This window comes from Anser brachyrhynchus (genome assembly GCF_964034855.1).
Source record: "Anser brachyrhynchus genome assembly, chromosome: 26".
Lineage (NCBI taxonomy): Eukaryota > Metazoa > Chordata > Aves > Anseriformes > Anatidae > Anser > Anser brachyrhynchus.
In genome coordinates, this window is record NC_137719.1 from 3590294 (window position 1) to 3608826 (window position 18533).

An 18533-nucleotide genomic window follows, 5' to 3' on the forward strand; every position below is an offset into this window, starting at 1 on the left:
AAATCCACTCAAGTACAATATTAGTGGGTGCCACTTTCCCTGCAGATGAAAAAATTCCCTCTCATGATTCCAAGTATCAGAAAAAAAATTTTAAAAAGAGTTAAAAGTGAAGCCAGGGGCTCAGAGAGTTTTTCAGCCCTAGCACTTAGTTTTCTCAAACCAGTAGGACTGGTCTTTCACATAAATGTTTTTCCACAGTGAATGAATTGAGAAGAAAACGTTTCAGTGCCTAGGCAAATGCCAGAAGTAACACCTCCTTGGGGAACTGAGACAGGCAAAGAAATGAGTCACAACAACGCTTTTTGCTTTAAACTGCAATCACTATAAATATCACTTCAGCCTCCCAAGTTCTGAGTATATCAGTAGACAAGAAATAAATGGCTAAAGAAATTAACTTAGTCAATATAAGGATAGATTCTCTGTTTATTACACATCTGCATCAGACTCCCCAAATGTCTTGCTCAGATTTGAAGGCATTACTTTGCTTTTGTAGCCTGTTTACCTCCGTCACTTGATAGAAAGAAGACACTCAGCATTTCAACAGAAGTGCCCCAAGCAGAGATGAAGTGATTTAAAGGTTAGAGTGAAACTGTGCTTTTACTAATTTTGCTAAAGAGAAAGCTGCTGTGCATTTGCTGGCTTCGAAAGAATACTGCGCTGGTTCTCAGGCTGTGAGGTTTGCTTGGCAATATTTCTTTGCAGCACCATGAATTTAATCACATCAAAACGTCAGCAAAGAAAAATGAAACACACGTAGGTCTTTTTTCCTGGATTGATGTTTAGCAAAAGAAATAGATGTTTTCTTAAAGAGGCAGTGGGCTACATGAGATTTTACACCACTGCTTTCACCTTCAGGCCCGATTTGGATTCCACTCATGAATATAAATCCAAAGCAGTTTTGCCATATTGAATATAGCTTAGCTACAGCTGATTCCTTACTCTCCGCCCCCCAACACACACACACTGTATTTATTATAATGCAGCATGGATGTGAAATGATGGTGTTTATTCTCCAGCGAATATCTAAGGTGGCAGGAGGAGTTCCCTTTCTGTAAGGGATGCGGGTCGGTTTACCACCATACATCATAACTAGCCAAAAGCCACGTAATCAGTAACACTGAACATAGCTGATTCAACCACACAGCAGCAAACCTTCATGAATCTTGGTTCTTTCTGCCAAAAACTGCTGACCTCCAAATGGAAAATAATAATGTATTTAAAATATACTTCATTGACTGCCATACAGATCGCTTCAGTAACTAACGTAGGCACCACTCCTCTATCACTTTAATATGTATGTACTTACATCGAAGATATATAAGCATTGTGTACAAAGCTGACACACCATGATAGGGCACTAAGTATAAAATATCAAAAGAAAAACATCCAACGTAACTGTGCATAACTAAAGAATAATGCTTCTTAAGGCAAATTGCCATACCTCTAGCAGCATATAAATGCCCCTTCCCCCAGAATCTCATTCGACATCTAATCATGACATTAACCTGGGCTACTGCTATTTAATGAGCTGTAGTGAACTAAATGCCTACTTCAAAAACCAGGTAGGATTAAATGCAGTTGCTCCAACTAGAAAAGTAATTAAAGAGAACTTATATTAATCCAGGAGAGCTAAAGGAAAGGATGATGATTTATGAGCAATATTGCTGGCATTTTCAAGAGACATAAAAATCATTTAAAATGAATATCTAAAAACTATTAGTTAGGAAAGCAGCTATAATTGGATAAGCAATCTAGCGTGTCTTTAAGGCATTTGGTTTCTAAAGGTAAAAATAAACAGATAACCTTTCAAGAAAATAAAAAAACCCACACATTTGCGATGTTAAATTTCTTTAATGAAAAGGACAAAGTGACTTTTACTAAAACATAAATACTTATTGTCCTATTCAAAGTGATTATAAAACATATTGCAAGTTCTAATTACAGAATGACAGAATATTAGGGATTGGAAGGGACCTTAACAGATCATCTAGTCCAATCCCCCTGTCAGAGCAGGAACACCTAAATCTTGTCACACAGGAACGCATCCACGTGGGTTTTGAAAGTCTCCAGAAAAGGAGACTCCACAACCCCCCTGGGCAGCCTGTTCCAGTGTTCTGTCACCCTCACCACAAAAAAAAATTGTCTCATATTTAAGCAGAACCTCCTATGTTCCAGCTTACACTCACTGCCCCTTGTCCTACCATTGGGTGTTACCGAGAAGAGCCTGGCTCCATCCTCCTGACACTCGCCCTTTACAGATTTATAAAGATTAATAAGGTCACCCCTCAGTCTCCTCTTCTCCAAGCTAAAGAGCCCCAGCTCCCTCAGCCTCTCCTCCTAAGGGAGATGCTCCACTCCCTTAATCAGCCTCGTGGCCCTGCGCTGGACTCTAGCAAGCAGATCCCTGTCCTTCTTGAACTGAGGGGCCCAGAACTGGACACAATATTCTAGATGTGGTCTCACTAGGGCAGAGTAAAAGGGGAGGAGAACCTCTCTCGACCTACTAACCACTTTCTTACCCCAATCTGAGCAAAGGTCAACTAGAACAGGTTGAGCAGGGAGGGCTGGATTAGATGATCTCCAGAGCTACCTTTCAACACCAGCTTTTTTGTAAAAAAAAAGACCCCTCCAGAAAACCATTGGTGCAGTGAAAGGCCCTGAAAGTACCTTAGGGTAGCACGTAAAACATAAAACTAAGCATTCACTTTGCCAAATATTTCCCTTTCAGCATTATGCTCACCTTGGTAGGTCATATCCAGTTAAACATCTTTGACTTTGCCTTTAAATGGATGCATACATTCACAGAGCAATTAATACATCCTGTAGACATATTTATCGGTCCCTATTCTCTGCAATTAAACTTAGCAAGAGCAATAACAATACCTTTAGCATTCATGCTTTAGAAGTTCTCCTCTGTTTCCTTTAATCTGTCTGAACAGATGGAGTCTTGCATTGTCAGCCTTGTAAACTTTTTCCTTAGCCATTAAGACAGAAGAAGTTAAGGGGAATAAATGAAATACAGCAATTGTTTAGTAATCACTACCTCTTCACCTATTCCTTTACAAAAGTTTTAGGCTAATGAATAAAGTAGGTTCATACAGGGTAGGTCTCCAGAAAGTCAGTATTAAGTGTCCTGCTGGCTTCAGTACCTTGTCAAAGAGATATGTAACCAAATACTTGCTTCCCACAGGGCATTCAAAGAACTTACTGTGTTGACACACTAGAAAATCCCACTGAATTAGCACTCTGATCCCAAATCACAAGAAGCCAATGATGAGTCAGTATTTCTGCTAACTTATCAAGGATGCTAATAGCATTGCAATTCATTTCTCCTTCAGTCTGGGTAGTCGATCATCAGGGATGAAAAGCACTTGAAGTGCCAAAACTCCTGACACGTTGGTGAGCGCTTGCTTGGTAAGATTACTTGCATCAAACTCGGTAAGATTATTTGTTCAAGAAAGCAGTCATGAAGAAGAGGCATTTACAGCTTGGCCCACTGTAAAAATAGAGTATTTAATAAGACATCATTTGGAATACAGGTAATAAATACTACTAAGGGCACAAATGTTGTTCCTACCCCTACTTCAAAAAAACTACTTAAATTAAGGTGTAAATTAAGCCTTAATCACAGCCACTATCTTGCACGTGAGACCAAGTTCACTGAAAATCAGTAGAAATACAGAAATCTCATGGAAATGAACTTGCTTAACCTTATGATGTTCAATTATGGAAAATCTCTCCCCTGTGAATGAGGTTAGTATCATGCCCTCTCTTGTACTGTAGTATTTCTTTTTTGCCTTTTGCAGAATTTATGTAGTGAGATATCTAAGGCGACTCACATAACTAACATCAAAAATGCATTCTTCTTCACAAGTTTAGCCTTTCACACATTCAATCCGATTCCAAAACCTCTTAACAGGAACCAGACTGAATCCTACCGCAAGTACCCCCCCACACACACAAAAAAACAACAAAAAAAAAACAACTATCAGGCTACAGAAAAATGACAGAAATCATCATTAATAAAAATCAGGCTCACTTTCTGGGGACAACTTTTCTTGGAGATAGCCATATTAGAGTTCTTTCCAGCTCATGCATTACACATACCAATAATTTAAAAGAACAAAGGTAATGATAAATGATACTGCCCCAGACAAGTTAAACTAAAGCTTATCAGAAGGCACTCACTGATCAAAAAATACAAGTGTACTAAGATACAAAAAAGAAATCCGTAAGGTAGGTCTACACTAAACCCAATTAAGTTTATGGGGTCTTAGCATTGGCTTTAACAGGATTTAGCTAAGGCTGTAACCCCAGTGTGAGTTAGATCACATACTCGAGCAGACAGCTGAATTGGCTCCCTGCCTGTTGGCAGCCAGAATCCAGCACTGATTGATGGGAACAGCTCTTCCTGCAATGGCCATCTCGGTCACCAGTGTTTTAAGGGAAGCGAGGAGGGAAGTGAGCCTAGCACAGCTGACAGCCTTGGAGGGCGTTTAAGAATTCTCTGGCTCTACCTTTGGTTTTTAAGGGAAATAAATGGTTACTTGTAAAAGACATACTAGCAAAATCTGCTACGGTTTTTAATTTGAAACAGAAACACTCACTTTTACACTAGCAGGAATAGTTCTGGATTTGTTAAAGGTGTAACATATTGCTAACTGTGAATGGTTCTGAATGACGAAGGGGACAAAACGATCAACTCTCATACGAAGACTTACTTCACACAGAGATACACCGCAACATTAACTCTCTGCATATACAGGACGAATGCATTCCCTCCTGTCATAATATCAATCTTACTGCACTGCCTGCGGTTACTCACAGCCAAATAGAAAAATCTACCTTCTACTTGAAGTCTTGAATTGTAAAAAACAAACAAAAATACAACAAGATGAAAAACCACACACCACGTGCCCACACAGAAACCCACCCATTGTGGTACAGCATAACTTACCAAGCACAGACTACCCAGCAATTATAATATATAGACTTGATTGCCAGCTGTTAGCTTCTCCCGTGTTCATTACTTACTTGCAGACATCTCATTCATACAAAACAATTTTGAAAGAATCCACCAAACTGAAGACACATCATGCAGACATTTTTTTTTCCGTACATTTAATGCAGCTAACATTGGTGAAGCCTTCAGGGACAGTAAAGCATAACAACCCTCGCTGTTTATTTTGATCACATATGATGTGCTGGAGGCTCAGAGAGATTTCACAGCCTTTGCGCCAGGTTGCAAAATACTGCTGTGAGCAAGCAGTCCCCCAGAGGTGCAACGGCTGCACCAAGCTGCACAGCCGCAGGGAGCAAGCTCTTCTCCCAAATCGCAGAGAGGTCCCATCACCTGCAGTGCTTGCACAATTTCAGCTGTGAAACGAAGCTTAACTTCGTCCAAAAGGCTGGACACCAGAGCAAAGTGCCCCACCTGGAGCCAAACTCACGTTTTCAGCTTTCATTTGCAATACTTCCCGGTTGCTCTATACTGCACAGGGCCACCAGGACACACTTCTTCACTTCTCAATACTCAGGAAATTACCTTTGGGATAGGAAACTATTTACAAACACTGGAGAGTCCCTTGGTAAATATCTTTTAGGGTTTCATGTACAGCATCTCCTTGCCTATACTAACTACTACAGGCTCACATAATTTTCTGTTATTTCCCATTGAGGTAAAATTTGCTGAAAAAACATCCAGCTGAGACAATTAAAAATAGTGCATAAAGGGTATCGTTGGCACTGTGGAATGCTGTTGACAAAATTAAGACATTGCTTACAATTACACTCCTAGTAATTTATGCAGCCAGTAGATTATGCCAGCACGGGCAATGCCAGTTCTGCTAATGAAACCGAAATCAGTTTGACAGCAGAATGATGGTGGATTTTGAGAACAAGTACCAACGGTTTGCAGGTGGTTTAGGCAGCTATAAAATCTGATTTATGGGGGCTTTTTAATCCTTATTTTAATTCACCTTGTGGGAATGCACTGTAATAAAACATCCTGCCATGTTACAAACGCCAAGCTGTTTGAGATCCAACGTGATTCCAATACAGTAAAATTCTATAAATTTGATTGCAATTTTCATTTATTAATACTCCAGCTTCTCTCCCTCCCCACTCTCAGCCCCTGCTCTCAGATATGGATTTCATTTTCTGGCATACTTATTTACACATTCGCATATTAGAGAGAAATTAAATAATAGAGGCACAACTAAGCTGCGCTTGAAAGTTAGCTGTGCCTCATCATTAAGAGGCTGTAATTTATGCATCTAGCATTGCATATGGAGGCACGTGGCTGCTATCAATCTCACCGCAACACCATTTCTGCTCCAAAGTAATAGGCAGTTCAGTGCTCCTCAGTGTCCTGTCTGCATAAAACTGGATAGTCCAAAGGGGACCTCCAGAACAGTCTTTTAAGCTTGGCTATGCAGTAATTCTGTAACATGCAGGAAAAGACCATATAGAAAAAAAAAAAGTAGTGCAAAAAAAAAAAAGGGATGGATTTTTAAAGATGCAACCATTTCACCATGGTTGCAGAAAACATCCTAATTACAGCAGAAATCTGGCAGCCTGCATTCTGCCTACATTGAGCTGCCACTATACTACAGGACTCCCCACCTCCTGAAACATTCAAATTACTGCCATCTACTGCAGTCGATTCAGATGAGATACTGGTGCTGCTGTTCTCCCTGCAAACACCTTTCACAGCGCAGTGGGATTTCAGAATTAGATTTTAGTCTGTTTTGTAACTAATGATCTCTATAGGATTTGATGAATTTGAAAAACAATCAAATATTACACAGGATCGAGTTTCCGTAAAGCACATGGGATAGAAAGAGGGGACTTGTAGAATCATATGCATTTGGGAGCGCTAGTGTTCTCCTCTTCTCAGCACTGGATACAATAAGATGAAAAAAAAAGTTAGACGAAGCCTTCCTGGGACCAGTAGACCTGCTGGTTGAAAACAGCAGTTTCCCACTCTTGAAGAAAAGGAATTGGAATCCTTTAAATCAGAATCACAAGAATTCTTTGAACAGAGTTGTTGACCCTGTGTGACTTCCAAGACCAGCACAACCACAAAGTCTGGGTGGCAAAATATTATTAGTATCACTTTCCGTAAATTTTTTTTTTTTTTTTTTTTTTTTTTTTTAACAAATTTAAAGGATTTTAACTGGATAGAACTTGAGAAATGATGAACTGAGTTACACTCAAATAGAAAAACAATTATGCTTTTGCAAGGCAAAATATTACAAAACCTATCACGAGAAGCACCTGAATGCTAACAGGTGTGGGGGAGAGGAGTTACTTTTCTAATCCTGGACTGATTAAAGAAAAAAAAAAAGTGCCATGTGGGGTTCCATGTTTCCCAAGAGTTTTAAAAAGAGATATCAACAAAAGAGCATGGCCACAATGCCACTGAAAACAGAGCCCCTAGCCAGCAGGTCATTATTGTGACCCTAAAGAGCATAGGAAGCAATCCTCTGTGTGCCTAGCAGCTAGAGAATTAGCAGATCTGGTGTAGATCAGGATACATGCTTTCTAATTGGAAGAACTTGATTTTATTCTCATGCTTTCTAATACCACCATAGATGTGTAAAAGATCCTCCAGCACTTTTAATACATAAAAGTAGCATAGAGCAAACTTGAGATAAATTAGGATCAGTCTTAGAAGATTCATGCTATTTTAAGAGACATTTCCTACAGACTTTATACACAGCAAAGGATAAAAAGACCTTAAGATTGTAAACAACGCTGAAATTGAGGGGAAATCTCAAATTGTGTGTCACTATTATCAGTCGCTTTTGTTATAGTGGATCCTAAAAGAGGAACAGGGACCCATCACATAGACATCAAAAGACATATCAACATACTTATTTCCTAAAATACCACAAACTTTTCTAGCATAAATATCAAGGATCTCTTTCCAGCCCAATAACACTTTCAAAACACCAACAGAACTTCACAGCCTGCTCTCAAGGATGGAGATCACCTGGCTCAACAAACCCCTTCAGACACCAGCATCTCCAAGGGGCAAAGGAAAGAAACAGGCTCTAACTGATCTACATTCTCACGTTTTAGAAATCTGAACAAACGTTACCTCCAAAACAATAGGGAGGCAGAAACACCAAGCTACAGAGAAAAAAAAAAAGAAAAAAAGATACCCTCAATTCCAGTTCCTCCTGGAGCACTGATTAAAATACCCATCAAAAGAATGAACAGCACCTACTGAAACAAAGCATCTGCAGCACCTGGGCTTTTCATAGAGGTCTCCTACCTCGTTGCCAATTCAGCCAAATCCCGTTTAGTTTCTGTAATTTGGTAAATGTCTTTTGAATGGTTACAGCTGTGGAAGCCCTTGGATCTTAGTGTTTTGTGCATCACCCTAGTTTATTATGCTTTAGGCAACTATTTCCCTCTTTTTATTTTTTAATTTATTGCACGATTACCTGCTAGCCCTCACTGAGAACACTGCTACTTCTCCAATCATTTATATCATAGAGGATACTGTCAGTGTGACTCTATTAACAAATACATCAGATTGCTGCCCAGCTCCCAGAAGAGGCTCTTGGTGCGACTGCCCTGGTGATATCCTCACAGCAAATTAAACAGATGAGACTCAGGTGCTGCCATTACACACTTGCTCAGCAGAAGGCAGGAAGAATGATGGGACAAAGCAATGAAGAAAATCCATTCCTTAACTGTGTTTGAACACTTCCTAAATCTGAGCAGCAAGAAGTTATTTTGTTTTGGTCAGATAAACTATTTTAAAGAACAGCCCACACACACACGTGCTGTGTAGATGTACTTTTAATACAGCTGGGTGCTTGCAGCAGCCCTGCGAGGACTGCATGATTAAGCATAGGGAAATAATATTACTGTTAGTAAAGGTTATTATTCTGCATTGAGAATAGGCAATTTTGTTATGAGGAGGAGGAATCAGGTGCACAACTCATATGGGTGGCTTGTCACTATGAAGCAGAACTGAAGGCTATTCATAAGTAAGAATTCACCACAGGTCAACTCATTCATTAGCACTAATTAGATGCATCTCTAAGCAGGAGGACCAGAACCTGGTCTGCTAGGGTGTTCTCAAAGTCAGATGGGCTCATGTTCTTCATAAAGGGAAATAGATGCGGAAATAACTGCAAATTTTCTGCCACTTCCATAGATCTCTTATTAGCAACACCACCTTTTTAAAGGAAAGGAAGTCAGAAGTAGACAGGGAAAGGGCATCTGTTAGTACACACCTGTCAAGTAATATGAAATTATAGGTCACTTCAATTACAGCTAATTAAACCTCAGATAATTAATTTGACATCTAGATCCATGCATACCCACCACAGTACTTTGCAACTCAAAGGCCACAGGGCTTTGCTCGTGTTGTTGTGTTTAGTCTCCAGCACGACTTTGCTGCGTGAACTCCATCTCTGTCCGTAAGGAGGTGGAATTAGAAGTTTTATCCAGTAAATGAGAATTTACCCAGTAAAACAGCAGAGACAAATCTGAAGCCTGAGTTTAACAATAGCATAGGCTGGAACAAAATATTTAAGGAGGAAGTAGAGCACAATGCATTTGAAGGCGACATACTGCACTCTACTGGGCAGGAGGTTGTGTTTCAGTTTTCAAGGCCTGCAGCAGCCCAGATCCTCCACAATCCCCCTCTCACTCAGATCCAATGCATACTACAATTAATAGTGGCATTTGGGGGGATTTGGGGTCCTGTAACGTCCAACAAGCACTCATAAAGCTGAGGCGTTCCCTCTCTAGGCCTTACAGATTTTGGAGTTCCTCAGAACCGCGTTATCTCGGGGAGGAATTGAGCCCAGCCTTCACGACAGCCCAGACCAAACTGGTCTGTTGAAACACATCAACAGTGAAAGCAAGAATCCTTGTCCATGCATGTTGGTAACAGAGGGGAGAACAGAGTTCTTGATACATCTCACCTCTTCCCGCTCCACTGTACTCCTGTATTTTAACATGGAGAAATTCTGCATCCTGAAAACATACACTGCTGTGCTTGGTAACAGGCTGCAGGGAACCTGGGGCTTACGTTCCCAAGTGAACAAAGGAGACAGAAACAGAAGGAGCTTATAATCTCTTTACATTAATGCTACAGTGACAAGCAATTTAGCTTTAGAAAACAAAGTTCTCAAAAATCAGCTGTGCGAGGTTACCAGAGTCACTGGAAAGGTAATATTTCTCATTGCCTTATCAAGACAAAAGAAACCACATGAAGAACAAGGAATTGTTTTAAGTACAGGACAAAAATAAATAATAGTAAAACTTACAGTTTATGCATATTTTTCTGCTGACAGGTACACCCTTTTTTATTGTTTACAGTTTTGTATTAAAAAAAATAAGAAAAGAAAAAGAAACACACAACCCCTTTCCGTATTTGTAGCCTCTACAAGCTCTGTTCTTTACTGACACTGTGACAATGCCCTGTGACAAAGAATATCAGGAAAGAGATCTCTGCAAGTTTTATGTATCTGCCAAGTTTCATCAAAGCAACTCACCCAAGGGGCTGACTGGAGAAAAATAACAGAAAAAAAAAAAAAACTCTCTCACATTTCTCAAAACCTGAGCGCTACAAAATTCATCCTCAAAAACCCTGTCTGAGCCTGCATCTCAGCCAAACATTAATTTTAGTGCAACGTTTGTATCAGAGATCCAAACCTCAATTCAACAACCTTCAGCACATTCGTGATCTCTCAACAGCATTGCATTTAGCCTACAAAATGGTTTGTCAAAGCTTAATGTGAACAAACCAGGTCAACAGTTGATTAGATTTTTAAATTACATTTGCTAAAGAATGGGATAGATCCTATACTGCATAATTCCCATCTCTGGGTTTAACAGTGCTCTGTGAGGAAGAAAGTAATTTCTACTTCACAAAGCTGAAGAATGACATTCCTGTGTTGGTGCAGGAAAATCAAAGAACAATGGAGCACAAAAAAAAAAAAAGTGGAATTGATCCCTGCATTTCCCTGAGCAAAGCTGGATCATAAACACATTACAGATACAAAATGGGGTTGAGAAGCTGCCACCGTCGCAGTTTTTGTTTGTTCATTTCACTGTGCAGCATTACATCGTTCTCCCTGGTCCCTTCCTCCGGCATGAAATTTATGGTAGCCTCCAGAAAGAAAAAAAAAAAAGGAAAAAAAGAAAAATTATATCATTGTCATATCTATTCATGCATTATGTGTCTTCTCCTACTTCCTGAATCTCTCTCAAACCACTTTATTAAAAGTAATGGATAAAGATGCATTCAGACCCTTATGTCCTCATCACAAAGGGCTCTATCTCCACTTTCAGCCCCTCGGAGATTCTCTTCCAAGACAAAACACCCAGCTGATGTTGCTAGAAATATTTTCATCCCTTCTTTTTCACTGTAAGACCCTGCCATCTGGACCACTGTTCCCTCTCAGTGGCCTGGTCATACTGATCCAATTGCCCCTAATCCACCCAGCTCTGAGCTTCACATGCACGTTCAGCCGCCCCGGCTCAGCTCACATTCTTTAATCCCTGGCACTAAGCACTCGAACCAGATGAACTGTGTCTGATTCAGACCGGTGGAGATTCCCAGTGTGTCCTTGGGACTGAGCACAGAGCAGTAAGCTTTCCTTTCTACATATGGTAATTAATAGGATTCATACATTTTTTGCCCCTTCTCCCTGTCTGGGGTTTGGCTGAGCCATGCAGGGAGGCTCACCGGCAGCTGGCAGGAGGAGAGGTCCAGCGGAGGGAGAAGACATTGTCCCATCACTTTCTAATTACACCAAAGACGTGCAAATGTTTAAACTTTCACAATTCCACAGCATAACAGAGGAGAAAAGGCAAGGCTCTGCTAGGCTCTGCAGTCACTGGCTGACATCGCATGAAAGGCAATTTAACAGAAAGAGTTTCTGTTTTACCTGGGGGAGGATTGTTTGGAGGGATTTGCCTTTTAAAATGAAACCTTCTTACGCTGAGGAACACCTGTGAGAAGGGACATGGGAGCAGGAGTCTCCTCCAGCTCTGAGCAGATGGAAAAAAACACTACAGAGAAGCAATTCAACGGAAACAGAAACATTGCTTTCCATGGGCTGCTTTGTCATTTTGGAGGAAGGTAAATTCAAAATACACACTAGGTCTATTATTTTTAGAAGGAACATTTTCTTCAGGTGGACGGGTTCATTTCTAAAGCGAGACACCATCTTCCAAAATAAATCCATCTCTTACAGTTATCTCTCAAGCACAATGCCTCTGGACTCTCATTCCCAATTTTTTTCTCCATTTCTTGACCACCCCTGAAATTTCAACATCACCCAAATAACTAACAGCTGCACCGCTGCCCCATGACACATTTATTCTACTAATAGAAGGGAGTCAAGCTTTGGCAGAAGAGAAAAGGTTGTCACTTTTCAGATGGGATCAAGATCTCATTTACTGTCTATTGTCAAAGTATCATCTCTGTAGCAAAATCCTGTGTCTTCTCTTAAAACAAAAATGAAGCTGCAATGGCATCCACATGGAATTATTTGCTCCTTGGAGGAATAAATCCAAAGGAGCAGCCACAAGTAGGGTGCTTTTGTTTTTCAACAGGAATCATTGCTGCCACTCTTTTATTTTTTCTTTTTCATTTCAAAATGAAATTCATAGCTCAGTGTGCAGATCCTTTACTAAAATGAACTGGGCCAAGAAAGGTCAAAGATTAATTTTTCTAGAAAACCAGAAAAGGAAAAACGTTCACGTTATTTCAGCCTGGCTAAGGTCGACAGCAATGCATGGAACTTTGGGGGATCCCTCAAACAACTCAAAAGCAGTTTGTAACCAAGGATTAGCCTGGACACTCACACATAGACTAGGAAGAAATTTGGAAGAGGTCATACACAAGCATGCCATCATGATTTGGGTGGACAGTTCTAGTCCTGAACTTCAACTCTCAGAGAAAGAAGATGATTCTTACTTTTTGGAGCGTGAACACCTGTATTGCTGTAAGTGCACAACAGTCCCCAGGTTTATGGATACATATAACTCCTTTATTTCCATCTCTATGACCTCATTAAGATTTAAACTTTTAAATTTATTTATAGGTAAAGTTAATTTATTTTATTAATGACTAAGACAGCAGGAAGCATTTTAGCATCTTGGATGGAAAATTAGGAGCTATATTGTGATCTGCATTATAAAAAGCTGGTCTTTGTACCTCAGCCTGAAGACGCAACATCTTGAAGAGGCAGCTCCTTGGAAACCCCATTCATTCCTCTCAGTTTTATTTGCTGGTGATGAATATCTAATTCCTTGTCAGCACACACATAAGGAACAAGGGTGCATCTAAAAATTATAAATTTTATCACAAAGGATTAGTCCAAGAGACTCACACAAGAAAGAGCTTGAATATTTCTGATCAAGGGGATAAATGTCTTCCAAAACAACACTTCAGTTTCAAAAAATGTTTGATTTTCAAACAAGAGGGAAAAAAGTGTAGTGTACCAGCAGAAGTCACAATCCAAACCTGCTGACATGGATTACATGCATTCATGCAAATTCAGTGTTTCACTATGCTAACATTAAATCAAAGGCAGAGCAGAAGTACAACCATGCTGTCCTTTAGTTGTCACAAATGAGATCAATTTTGGGTAGTCTTTTGATTAATTTCAAATTATTCCAGCTCTAAGTTTTCCATGCTTAAGAAATGCAGTGCACTAAAGCCAGCCAATTGATCATTAAAACTAGGCAAGCGAAGGTGAAAGAAAATTTTACAAAAAAAATAATGGCTTCCTGGAAGGGAAAAATAATAAATAAATAAATAGAGCAAAAATAAATAAATAAATAAATAAAAAGAGCGAGTGCATATTACTGCATGGTATTAAAAGTTGCAACTTTTCCCTCCTAAATGGTTTTTCAAGGCTTGGTGGCATGTCCTGTAGCCCAAATGCTCCCTCAAATTTGAGAGGAAGTAATAATTGAATAAAACAGTTTGCAAGAAAAAAAAAAAAGAAAACAACTACTTAATTCTCTACTTTCATCAGTGAAAAAATAATACCAGCATGATCATAAGCAGGTGTGATCTTGAACGACTGATGTTAATTGCTCATGCTTGTATGAAAGACCTTGAAGTTTATAGTAATGGTTCATCTTCCTTTCAGGGGCAGAAAATGAGTGGTTCTTCATCGGCTTTAAGGACATCGCATGATGTTAACCCTGATTTCATTAACCATTTAACAGCCAATTAAATGTACCTGTGGAAGAAAGAAAAAAAGGTACCTGATAATAATGATCACAGACAGACACACGCAGAAATTATTCCCTTCCTCTATAAATGTTTTTAACTCATTAAAATATTCACATTTAACGACACTTGCAAAACAAGCAACTTCAGTTAAAGGAAAAAGAAACTGCTTGTCCTCCTAAAGAATCATAGAATCATTCAGGTTGGAAAAGACTTCTAAGTTCGTCTAGTCCAACCTTTAACCTAGTGCTGACAAGTCCACTGCTAAGCCATGCTACTAAGTTCTAAATCCACACGTTTCTTGAAGACCTCCAGGGATGGTGATTCAACCGCTTCCCTGGGCAGCCTGTATTAATGCTGCACAACCCTTTCAGTAAAGAAATTTCTCCTAATTTCCAACCTAAACCTCCCCTGGCACAACCTGAGGCCATTTCACCTCATCTTATCACTTGGAACAATTATAAGGACAATTTATAAGGCTTTAGTTGCGAACTGTCAGCTACACGTGTGCTACTGGGCTGTTCAAAAATAAATTTTAATTAAAATTTAACCTGTGTAAAGACCATGTAAAACAGATAAAATAAAGATCTTCAACTGTTAGGGTTTTTCTCAGCCAAGATATTAAGGAAAACATAAAATTTCCATGAAATATAAAGAGCGAGAAGCATAACTTTTGCCTTCAGTTTCCTCATCGTTGAATCCTACTCAGTATTCAAGCATATACAATATTCAAACCATTCTTGGAAAAAATGATAGCGAGATATTGAAGAAGCACATAGACAGATGTTAAAATCCTATGGAAAGATTTCTTAAGGTCTTTCTGTTTCCTGTGTGCTTAATGCTTGCTATAGAAGGATGCTAAGCAATGCCTAGGAGTTGTGTATGCTCCTGAACATACCACAGACTTCTGCGGTATGAAATTGCGATTAAATAATTTCCCTTTCTGCTTGCTATTGTACCGGAATAAAAGCTTTGTTTCTCCCAGCTCCAGTTCCAATGTTAAAATAAAAGTGCTACGCTGCAGGCTGTCTTATTTTGTGTACAACGCATCTAACAGCTGCCCGGGGTGGATTGCTGTTTGCGAAGCTACTGTAACTGCACAAACTTGGCACTCTCAACTTATATGCATGCTGATTGAAAATGATTTTCTACTTTAATAAAAAGAAAACAGAAGTTGAGACTGGAAGGCTCTTTGCAAGTACTTGGCAAGTTTCAAAGCACAAAAATCTTGCTGATCACGGTGCAAATCATGTCGTTAATTATTCTCTGTTTAGGGACACGCAATGGAGCCCTTTAGGATAACTTTTCCAGTCTTGGTAGGGAAGAAAAGAGGCTTCACAAATCTATCACAGGGTGCTCAGGAGCCCCCAGGCTTGGTAAGATCATAGTATGAAGTTTGGAAATTCAGCTGCTCTTTCCAGGAGGCTGCCATGTGCATGGATAACTGTTGTGTGCTTCACATCCGAGCTGCCTCCAGTCTGCTGAAGAATTTTTGTTGTGCTCAGAGCTGCAGCGGCTGAATGTGCTACACTTCCAACACTGGTCACTTTGCAAAATGAGACAACAACCGAAGAAGCTGTCTCCTCTTCTGACATTGCCTCACTCTGAGGAAGTCAGCCTTCTCATCAGGCATCTTAAACACCATCTGTCCACGTTGAGAATCCGTTTCTAAAACTTGCTGAGCCTTGTGATGTATGTCCCTTGCTAAAAGTAAAAATGCTGCATGGAAGATGATGAATTGAACAATATGCCCCCTTTAAAGCTTCAAACTGCTTTCAGAGAGTATGGAAATGCCAGGCGATTATTACACACCTCTGTAATTCTTGCTCAAAGATATTTCCCATTTTAATTCTCTTCAGAAGGTACAACTACTTGACTCCAACAGGAAAAAAAGAAATCACTTTGCATTGTGAAGGTTAAATAGAAATAAAGTAGAAATAATATATTTTGTCTTATGCCCTGGAATATTCCTTGTCTTGGCTACCCGATAATAGAGCTGAAAAGAGATTTAAAATTCTAACTTCAGCTTCAGGGAAGAGTCTAATAAATTGGGAATTGCTGGTCTGGGTCAGGTTCTTGATCCCTCCTATCCACTTCGCTGTCAGAAACAGCCTGGCTGTCGCTAATGCTCCAGGGAAAAGCACAGGAGCTGCCACATCAAGCACTCCTGAAGAATTACACCCGGACTTTCGATATTTCGGAGCACCTAATCACTAGCACTATTTTACCTCTAAATTTTCTCAATGTCCATGTCATTTTCCAATCCTTCCCTCAATCTGTTGTTCATGTTCTTAAAGATTTAAAGAGCTTTCTATAAATATAAAAATAAGGTATTGATTCCTGCACGCTTAGTGGATATTTGGCAGAACCAAAGCACTGAAGTTTATTTTACAGTCCATTAATAGTGACAAATCTGTTGGTCCAGATTCTACCCTCAGTAAGACCTCACGCTAAGGAATAAAAATATATAGTTTCCATGGGACGGAATGCCACCTGCTAGGCTTGAAGCATTCTTAGTTGACACATGGGTGGATAAATACAGAGGAAATACAAGAACTGTTAGGATTACATCTTATATTTTAGCATGGCTTCTAGGATGCCTTATATATTAAGCAAAAATTACATCATTTGACAAATGTGGTCAACTTCAAGTTGCTGCTTGCTTTGGATACCGCTACAAGCACTGGAAATATATAATGGTGGAACACAAGTTAGAAAACCTTAGGAAAAAATCACATTATTGACATACATGACCGTAAGCAATTTTGTTTACAAATAGTGCCTCATATTTCTGGATCACATAGCCATTTAGGAAGCCAGTAATAACATCATTTTATACTTGGGAAAGAAGAAACAGGGACACATAGCTGAAAAGATTTGCAGAGAGTCATGCAACAGATCAAAATTGCCAATAAAGAAAATACAGAGTGTCCTCAGTCCAGGAAAGGCACTAACTTTCTCAGTTGAGTGGTGGCAGAAGTTCATCATCATGATACAAAACAGTCCTCTCCCTTGGGGCCATAGAGGTTCCCAGCCTGGAATTGCACCAGCCTCCTCCTCCTCAGGTGTGGTGAAACCACAGCAAACACCACAAGTGACCTCCATTGCTTTTGCTCCCACAGCAACCCTGTAAATACTTTATCATTAACAGTGCAGTGGAAACGCAGATGCTAAGTGGCTTCCTTCTGATCACACAACAACTGTGTCATTCTACTAGGGAGCATCAGGATTAAGAATACTTAGAGTCAGGGTAATTAAATGCCATGTCTCTCCGAGCATCATCTTCCTTAAAACCTGTGCATGAACTTTTCTGTACCGTATTGATTCCATCTCTCAATAGAGGAACACTATTACAATCTACCAAAGTATGCTTCAAAATGTTTTTCTCCAAAACAGAGGATTACTCCAAAGAGGAAATATAGAGAATTAGGTATTAAAATGCAAATTTGATTTAATTCCACATCAAAGTTACTTGGCAATAAAGCCAAGGGATTATCCTGCTTTATGAATACAAGTGATTCTAAAGCCTTTTCTTCTGTTTAAAAAACTTCCTGTACATTCCCAAATGGTTCATGACAGGCCACCTACTTTGTCTGGAGACCTAGATTTAACCAAAACTATCTCAGTAGCGCTTAATTTTATTTATAAGCAGTAAAATACAGTCCTTCATATCTTCTATTAATTTACTAGACTCCTTAAAGAAAATGAAGGGTTTGTCTATATGGATGCATAAGTGGTGAGTTTTTCAACTGCTAAGCCTTTCTTCACAGCAGAACATGACATCAGCTAGATCTGAGCTACTATCACGTCACTTATCATGTTATCTTCTGCACTGACTCATTAATTATCAAAATTAATTTAACTGAACTGCAACTGCGTGGTGAGGCAAGGTAGGGCCATAGCAGGACTGGTACAATAAGTGACTTCACTGAGCTATACGACAAGCCTCTGATTTGGAAGCCAAGTGTGACCAACATGGGAATGCAAAAATAGTCTCAGGTTTTCACAGAAACCTTATGTGTAAATATCTGCTGGTAAATATCAGCACTGTTTAAAGCCAATGAAAACATTCCCAGTCACCTCCTAAACGGACCACTCAGCAGTGTTAGCCCATTCCTGCCAGCTGCAGTCATCATCTTCCCATCACAAAAAATATCGCAAGTTTTAGCCCATCCAAATGGACGGTAATTTCAATCCCAAATTCCATACACAAAACTTCACAAGTAAAGGAGCTGGGATTTAAAATGTCATCTTGTGGAGAAGCCTTCCAACCTGGCACATCCCGTTGCAGGCCACCAGCTGACGTAGCCTT

General features: G+C 39.6%; 1 protein-coding gene across 1 annotated transcript in view; it reads right to left on the reverse strand.

Moving 5' to 3' along the window:
- Positions 1–18533, reverse strand: part of LOC308182997 (uncharacterized protein) — a 230889-nt gene that overhangs the window by 53601 nt on the left and 158755 nt on the right. The window contains exon 29 of the mRNA XM_080568459.1: positions 8234–14231. The gene's annotated coding sequence lies outside the window, so the exon portion shown is untranslated. The remainder of the gene's footprint in view (positions 1–8233; positions 14232–18533) is intronic.